The 8,934-nt window shown below is 34.1% G+C and overlaps 1 non-coding gene across 1 annotated transcript; it reads right to left on the reverse strand.

Moving 5' to 3' along the window:
• Positions 1 to 999: 999 nt before the first annotated feature.
• On the reverse strand, positions 1,000 to 1,103 carry LOC111722271. The gene has a single exon (XR_002771119.1). It is a non-coding gene; the product is annotated as a small nucleolar RNA U13 (small nucleolar RNA).
• Between the last annotated feature and the right edge of the window lie 7,831 nt (positions 1,104 to 8,934).

Consider the following 8,934-nt stretch of genomic DNA (forward strand, 5'->3'; position numbering starts at 1 on the left):
GGTGACATAGTGAGACTCTGTCTCAAAAACTTAAAAAAGTGAAGTACAACATTCTTTCTCATAAACCAAGCAACATACTTGATCATTTCTAACTTTAAAGAGAGAAGGGGGAAATGAATGCAGTCCTATTATCTTCCTGAATAGAGAAAAGAGCCAGAAAAGTTGACAAACCTGAGTGAAGTTTATAATATTCCTTCAGGGTACTGGGTTTTGAAATGTGGTGCACATTACGGAAATAGAGTTTTACCGCAGGAATTAAGTGTCATGCTACATATTTGTCAAATGTATAGGGTTAATAGTCAAGGCAGATCTACCTTTAGTCAATATTTGCTGTTAGCTTATTATGTGTAATTCAAGAGCCACCAAAGGACTCCCTTACTACCAGTATCTTCTGACTTAATGAAAAAATATTCCTTCTAGACATATTACTTTGGCTATATATTATCTCTTTCACTATCTTTATTATTACTGTTTTTTTTACCATGCTTTACTTCACAACTTCACACACACACACACACACACGTATAACCTCATATTAGTAATATGAGTCATATATTATTTCTGTTTTGTTAATGAGAAAATTGAAAGTTACAGAAGTAAAGTGATTTATTGAAGATTTCAGAGCTAGGAAGTGGTAGATCTATGAATTCAAGTGAGTTTCATCTGATTAAAAAAACCATAAAAATCAATAACTGAAATAAATTCAAATGTATTTTCTAAGTAAGGTAAAATATTAAATAACATACAAAGAAAAATCTTAATTCAAATTACTGGGGTTGTTTTTAACAAAATGACTATTTTTGGAAAGTAACCTATTGGTGTAACCGAAGTGCTGAATATTCTTGTTTCTTTTTTAAAGGTTTAGAGTAGTGGTTCTTACACCTTTTGGTTCCAGGACTTACTACAAATTATTAGAGACTCTAAAGTCTTTTACAACTGTTCTTCATCTGTACTGACATTTACTATAGCTATTCAAATATATTTTTTCTTTTTTTTTCATGTCAGAAGGGTAATATGTCAATATAGTAACAAGATTTGAGAGAGGTACATTTCACACAGTCATGTGAACACCCAATCATCATTCCTATGAACTACAAAAAGATCTAAAAACATAATTTTAAAATATTTATTTAATTAAATACCAATACATAAATACTTAATTATTATGAAAACAATTATATTTACAAATGGTACAAAGAGTTAAAAACTTTAAATACATGTTGTGGATTTTCTTAATGTATAGTTTAATAGTTAGATTATCATATATGCATTACACTTAGTCAATTAACATATATTGTTTGGTTGACTTATATGAAGATATTTTAGTCTCAAAATATATGTAGTTGGGAAATAGAAAACTTAACGGATGCCTTCAAAGGCATTTTAAACCACAAATGAAGAGCTCTTGGTCTATGGAACTGGTTGAAGGAAGCACTTTGGTCAATGGAATAAACATCAAACCAAGTATTAATAAACTACAATATGTAGAATAATTCCATATAATTTTTTTCTCTCTTTCTGAGTCCATGAAAGATCTATGAGATTTGCTATGGCTAGTAAAATGTGATTAGAAGATAATAAGCCCCATTTTTGTAAAGAACTAGAGCATTTTAAGAGTCAGTTCAACAATAAAATTAATGATACCACTCACACATGGTTACTGCTATTATAACATAAAATTAATAAAACTATTACTTTGAAGAACAGGAACAAAAGATAGTATATTATAATTCACTTTAAACTTTACTGTATCATAGATAAAGAATTATTTCCTAAAATAGTAGACACCTGTTAATTTGTGAGCTTTCAAAATAATTTTCACTTTTGAATGAGTATCTGTGCTTATGCTAAATTGTCCATGCAGTCCAGAATTACTGGTATATTCTACTTTTCACAAAGTGTAATCTTATTGCAATAAATTTATTTATTAAATACATAATGTAGTGCAATTTAATCTTTGTATATTTGTAATTTTTAATAATATAAAAGTAAGAAGGAATCACACTCCTTGTGAGATAATTCTAAGTTTCTGATTTAAAATATATAGCCACCATACCATATAATATTTCTATATGCAATTAAGTGTATGAACCACTTTAACCAATAAAAATGGTAATTTTATATAATTCACCCTAATATTGATTAAATAAAAAATAGCAATTTCATACTACATACTTGTCATTTAAAAATAAATTGGCTCTTAAGTAAAAGTTAGAAATTTGGAATTTTTCTCTCTGAACACATATTTCTATTCTAACCACTTCATAATATCTTATACTAATGAATATTTTCACTTGAAAATCTTATATTGATTTCTATATCATATTTCTCTAACAAAATATATATGCATGTATAAGGAAATTACTAATTATCAATCCTGCTTCTACTTTTAAAACATTTTAATTGTCGATTTTGTCAGCATAAACTTTTCTGAAAATTTTTAGATGGTGAATGGTAGGAGAGACATACAATCTACGTCTACTTCAGCCTCCAATGGACTTTAAAATAGTGATACAGGGTAAGAAATACATTTTTTTGTTAATAACCATGAAGTTTAAAAAAAATTTTTTTAAAAGTCATAAAAGTAGGGAGTTACCTAGTGGAGCCATAATAACTCATAGTTCATTTGCATTTTCATTATCTTCTTTATTGGTATATTTTTGAAAAATGCCATGCAGTCATCTTATGTTATCTACAGTAATTGATTTGTGTTTTAAAATATCATTAAGACTATTGAATAGATAATGTGAATTTCTTAAAATCATATTTTGTGTCTATCTTTAGTGCTGGAAATGATTGAACTTGTGGCAACGTGAATGTAAGAAAAAGTCTATTGTTTTAAATAAGCATTTATCTCCTCAGTAGATTTGTTATATCCTGGAATAGAGAAATAGGTAGTTAATGGTTGCACAGCCTTGTGAATGTGCTTGATGCTGAATTACATAGTATAAATAGTTAAAGTAGTAAATTTTATGTTACAGGTGTTTTCATAATTGAAAAGAATAGAGTTCTTGGACATCCTATTATTTGTGTGACTATTATTTAAAGGTAAGCCATATTAATAAGTGCACTAATATGCGTTTGGAGAGAGATTTATAGTGAGACAGTACAGTGCTTTATTCTAAAATGTGTTGCATTCCACATTGTCGCTAATTACTTAGGTAAAGGTCCTGAACATTACCAATGACATATGGAGCAAAAGTGAATATTTTGCATGTTATAATCATGGCTCACATTTATCTTGTTAGGATAAAGTAACTCTGAGAAGATTAAATTCATCAGAGATTCAACAATAAACTTTTCAAGTTTATAATCATGGAAACTTAAAAATACTTAGATATTTAAGTCAATAAGAATTTAAAATTAGTATCAGAGTAAACAAAAAAAGCATAAACACCATTAGTTAGAAGATAAGAGAGTTATTCTATAAGTTCTCATCATACAATTGTGGCAGGCATTGGCAGGGAAAGTTAAAAATGCCAGTGATAATAGTAAAGGAGTCACAATTACAGAAGCCAGAAAAGTAAAGTCCCCAATATGGGAATATGTTGCCTCTTTTATGAACAATGTTTATCAATAGGACAAGCACTCAAAAAGAACAGCTAAGCATAGATCAGAGTAAAGCAAGGACAAATTGGAACACACTGACATTTCTGTGTTTTTCACCATGCCTTGCAATGCCTATCTTCAGAGAATACCAGCAGATGGTTTTCCTCTGCTTCCTAAATCCTGTGAAAATTTCATTGTTGCTAAAAAATAATAGAGAAACATCTGTTTGAAACTACATATTTTCCAACAATTCACTGATGCTCTGTTCAGTATTGGTGTCATACATTATGTTCTCCGTTGAAAAATATCTACTGACTTGACTTCAAGTTCACTGATAGTTTTCTTCTGTGGTATTCAGTCTGCTATTGATTTGATCAGAAGAAATTTTCACTACAGATACTGCATTTTATAGTTTTAGAATCCACATTTTTTAAGTTTTATAGTTTATGACTCCTAGACTATTCCATAACTGCATATATTCTATTCATCTCTTACTCTGAAGTTAATACTGTGTTTTTATGTTTCTATTGCCCTTATATGCCAATTCCAATAGTGGTGGCAGATGTAATTCTTCCTTATATTTTTATTTTTTAATTATTATGGCTATATAGGAGTTGTACATAATTATTAGTCATATTTCATATTTTGATACAAGCATACAATGTGTGATAATGGGGGCCATAAAGAAAAGACAGTAGATGGTTTTGCTTTTAACACTTATTTTTCTGTTTCCATGGTTCAAAGTTATTTATTTATTTGTTTGTTTGTTTCTTTATTTTCTGGAGACAGAGTCTCACTTTGTTGCCCTTGGTAGAGTGGTGTGGCATCATAGCCCACTGAAACCTCAAAATTTTGGGCTCTAGTGATTCTCTTCTCTCAGCCTCTCAAGTAGCTAGGACTACAGGCTCTAGCCACAACACCCAGCTATTTTTAGAGATGAGGTCTTGTGCTGGCTTATACTGGTCTCATGCATATTTATTATATATGTCTCAAGTTTTGATCCTATTCTATAAATTGATTATTGAACAATACAAAAACTGAAGTATAATGTTTTTTGTTTATGCTTTTTGCTTTGTGATCCTGAAAATACAAACTATTGCATCTATCAAGTAACTAAGATAAGGAAATGATCAATTTCATTCTGACAAATGATATTCTAAATACTGTCTAGGCTACCATTTTATTTTATTTTATTTTATTGAGACAGAGTCTCATTTTGTTGACCTCGGTAGAGTGCTATGGCGTCACAACTCACAGCAACCTCCAACTCTTGGGCTTAAGCATTTCTCTTGCCTCATCCTCTCAAGTAGCTGGGACTACAAGCACCTGTCACAATGCCTGGCTATTTTTTAGTTGCAGTTGTCATTGTTTAGTAGGGTCAGGCTGGATTCAAACCTACCAGCTCCAGTGTATGTGGCTGGCACCTTTAGCCACTGAACTATAAGAGCCGAGCCTAGGCCACCATTTTAACTATACTGTGTTCCCTTTTATTTTTCAATTAGATTTCTAGTTTTCCCATTAGCCTGAAATCAAACTCACAAGTCCCACATCTTGTTGATGTATTTGATCTGGTTTTTGAGACTGTATAATATCCAGATTTGATGTTAGTTATTTTAGGCTCAAATTTAGATTAATCTCTGCTAAGATCCTGAGATATAAATATAGACAGAGTGTTCAATTCTATCAGCTCTTTATCTGGTTTCAAGTTTTACTTCCACTGCCAATTACTCAGCAAAATTTCCAGTGTGGCGTGGAGGATGGTCGGACCACCATGATGAGCAATTTATTTTTGTGTTTGATCACCTTTTTTAATTCTGATCTATTACATCAGAAATTTTAAACTCCAGTTTCTCCTCTACCCTGCCATGTGTTTTTTATATTAATATGTAGTACCAACCATCACCGCCCTTAGTCATATATTAAATTTAGACTATTATCTGAATATTTGAAAGAGGACACTATTTTTTTCTCCCTGAAATATCTCAGACCTTTCTGTGGTTTAATTTATATCTTTGCATATATTGTTCTTTGATAGATTTGAAGAAATTATAATTAATATCTTATACTTTAATTTTTGTTTTCACCATGGCTATGAGTCAATTTGGGATCTTTTTACAAAGTAAACCAAAATGGAACTATATATTACCAATTCAAATTATTCTATAGAATCCATGAGATATTTACACATAAAATTTAAATGTATACTAAAATAATATTACAATACAATAAAGTAAAAATGCAAAGACATATGATCATCAATTATAATATAATTTATTACACTACAAATATATTATCATATGACCACATTACTAACAGCTATTTGAAAAACAACTTCCTGACATTTTTAATTAAACACTATGCAATAAACAGAAAATATTTAAAATGGTAAGTGTTACACATCAAAAAAATAAACAAGTCAACATTATTCCACAAATTGAATTTCTGATGTCATTTATATAAAAAATCAAGAACTTAGACTTGCCTACTATAATCAATATTATTCAACATTAATGTGGAAGAACTTACAAATTAAATAATAAAATATAACTAAACACCATGTCAAAACTTTGGAAGAAGGGTGGCACCTGTGGCGCAAAGGAGTAGGGCATAGGCCCCATATGCTGGAGGTGGTGGGTTCAAATCCAGCCCTGGCCAAAAACTACAAAAAAAAAAAAAAAAAAAAAACTTTGGAAAAAAAATACATTATTTTGTTTATTTGCCGAGAATTTGACTTTTCTTTCTTTTTTTTTTTTGAGACAGAGCCTCAAGCTGTCCCCCTGGGTAGAGTGCCGTGGCATCACAGCTCACAGCAAACTCCAACTCCTGGGCTCAAGCGAGTCTACTGCCTCCGCCTCCCAAGTAGCTGGGACTACAGGTGCCCGCCACAATGCTCGGCTATTTTTTGGTTGCAGCCGTCATTGTTGTTTGGTGGGTCCAGGCTGGGGATTCAAACCCGCCACCTTAGGTGTACGTGGCTGGCGCCTTAGCCGGTTGAGCTATAGGCACTGAGCCGAGAATTTGACTTTTCAATGAACAATCCAGGATAACGTAGTTAAGAAAATATAAAAATTGAGTAACTTGCCATTGTAATATCAAAATATTAAATATTTTTCTCCATATTGGTAAAAATCAGTTATACACTGATGTGGAAAAAGAATTCATTCATAATAATGATCAAACTTATATGATACCAAAGATCTACAAAAAGTAGGTCACCTATACAAAAGAAACCATACTAGCTCACTTAGAGACATAAGATTAAAAAACTTAAAACAGATATTTCATATTTCTGGAAGGACCAACATAACATTAAAAATGTTTCCTTCCTTCTCTTCTAAACTTTGGAGAATGATTTTAAAGTTAATATGGGAGAGAGATCCCAAGGTGGTTGACTAGAGGCAGCTCTTGCTGGATTACCTAGCTAGAAGGAGGAAGATTGGACTGAAGTGACCTCAGAAAAATTGAAATTGGGTGGTAGATGTCAGACAGAAGAAACAAAGGTGTTCAGAGACTGCACTCAGAGGAAATATATGGGCAAGATGCGAATTAAGAATAGAGAGAACAGAGGACAGTCTCAGAGTGAACCAGATTTGGAGCAGCTTGGAGCTGACTAGAAGGGTAAGGGAGACCCCTTCTCTCACCCAGAGACTCTTGGAAAACAGCAAACCATAGAGACTCTCACCCCACAGAAGAGTTGCCAGGAGGGACCAGAGATTCAGGTTTCTTGCACCTAGGTATTAGGGATCAGTTGTCCCAGTTACCTGAACCCATTTGACATGGTTCAATTACTTGGATAAGCTAGAAAGTTCAACTGAGGCACAGTGGTAATTAAAAACAAAAGTGAGTGGAAACTGAAAATAAACTTGAGTGGCATAAGCAGTGTGGATAGAAAGCAAAAGTAACCTACAGAAGCTTCAGGGTAACAAAGAGAGATTTTATTTAGGAAGAACAAAGAACAAGTTTAGAGCACTTCCAAAGAGAGTTTTAAGTGTGTCGCTCTCATGGAGAAGAAAAGGTGAGAGAGAGAAAGAGATGAAAACACAAAGGCCTGTATGGGGTATAAATATTCTCTCCATTTGAAACTGCCTGGCTTTTCAGTGGCCTCTCTGCATCTTCAGGCATTATTATCCTTTCCTATTGTTCATTGATTGTTTCTTTCTATTGGTCGTTGGTTACCTAGGTACCTCATACCCACATTTCATGGTCCCTCTAGACTTCCTGGTTTAGCAGGCCCGTTTTTCCTACCACTCCCCTTGAAACTCCTTTCTTAGTATCTCTTCTCAGTAAGTGTTTCCACCCTCTGAACCTCTTTCTTGCTGGACTGAATAATAGCAATTTTGGCTCCAACCAGGCTTTTGTCACAGCCCATCCTTCCTTTTCCTTTGAGAGAGGAATGGAGGAAGATTGGGGGTTGAGATGTGTGGCACACCCTTTGGGGGCAGACACAGTTGTAGGAGGGACTTTGCCTAATAAGTGCAATCATTGTAGCCTGGTACTTTGAACCCTCAATGAATTCCTAACAATAAAAATGCCCATTGCAAAGGCCTCCTTCCCTCTTTGCAGGCCTGTCTAGAATACTATCCCAGTTCAGACAGCCTGGCAGTTCTGTCCCACCTCATGCTGGAGAAGTCAAGAGACTTTGGACCCTGCCCCACCCCCATAGTGACTGCAGAAGCAAGCACTAAAGAAGCCATCTCCTCTCCAAAAGCATTTGGTGTAAAAGATCACCTGTGCAGGGGGCAGGGAACAGAAACAGTTAAGGGAGATGTGATCTGCCTTCCCATCAAATCTGGTGGGAATTCAGGGGGCCTCTACACTGCATGAGTCTGAGGCATTGGGTGAATATTCACTAGGAAACCCAAAGAGGTAAAAAACTAGTTATGAATTTCCCTCCCTCTTTAACAAGGGGAAACCACAGCATTTTTAATCTGGTGAGGCAGGATAGCACTTTAGTGGTGTGTGGCTTCCACCTGTTTTTGACTCCACCCTCTAGGATGGTTTGTCCTGACATCTGCTCACTGCCAGTTGCATAGGAACTTCACCTGGCACCCTGCCCCAAGCTCATCCTCCAACATAGAAGAAAGAAGACGGGTCCCCAAGGAACCTCACCTTGTGTAGCCCTGACAGGCACCTTTGGCAGGCTCTGAGTGGGAAGGGCCATAGGAGAAAGCAGTAGCTCAGTAATGGCCAACTGTGAGCTGCCTAATCAACAGCAAAAAAAAAAAAAAAAAATCTCTCAACAACAATGTAGTGACATCCTAACCTATAAGATTAGAAAATAATAATAATAGAGGAGGCAGAGAAAGATGGTGCAGTAGAGAAAGCTTTTTTAAAGCCAGGTATGGTAAGATTGGGAGAGAGGACTCCAGGCACCTCAGGCTTCAG

Source organism: Otolemur garnettii, unplaced genomic scaffold (genome assembly GCF_000181295.1).
Source record: "Otolemur garnettii isolate 467f Iridium unplaced genomic scaffold, OtoGar3 scaffold00227, whole genome shotgun sequence".
NCBI lineage: Eukaryota > Metazoa > Chordata > Mammalia > Primates > Galagidae > Otolemur > Otolemur garnettii.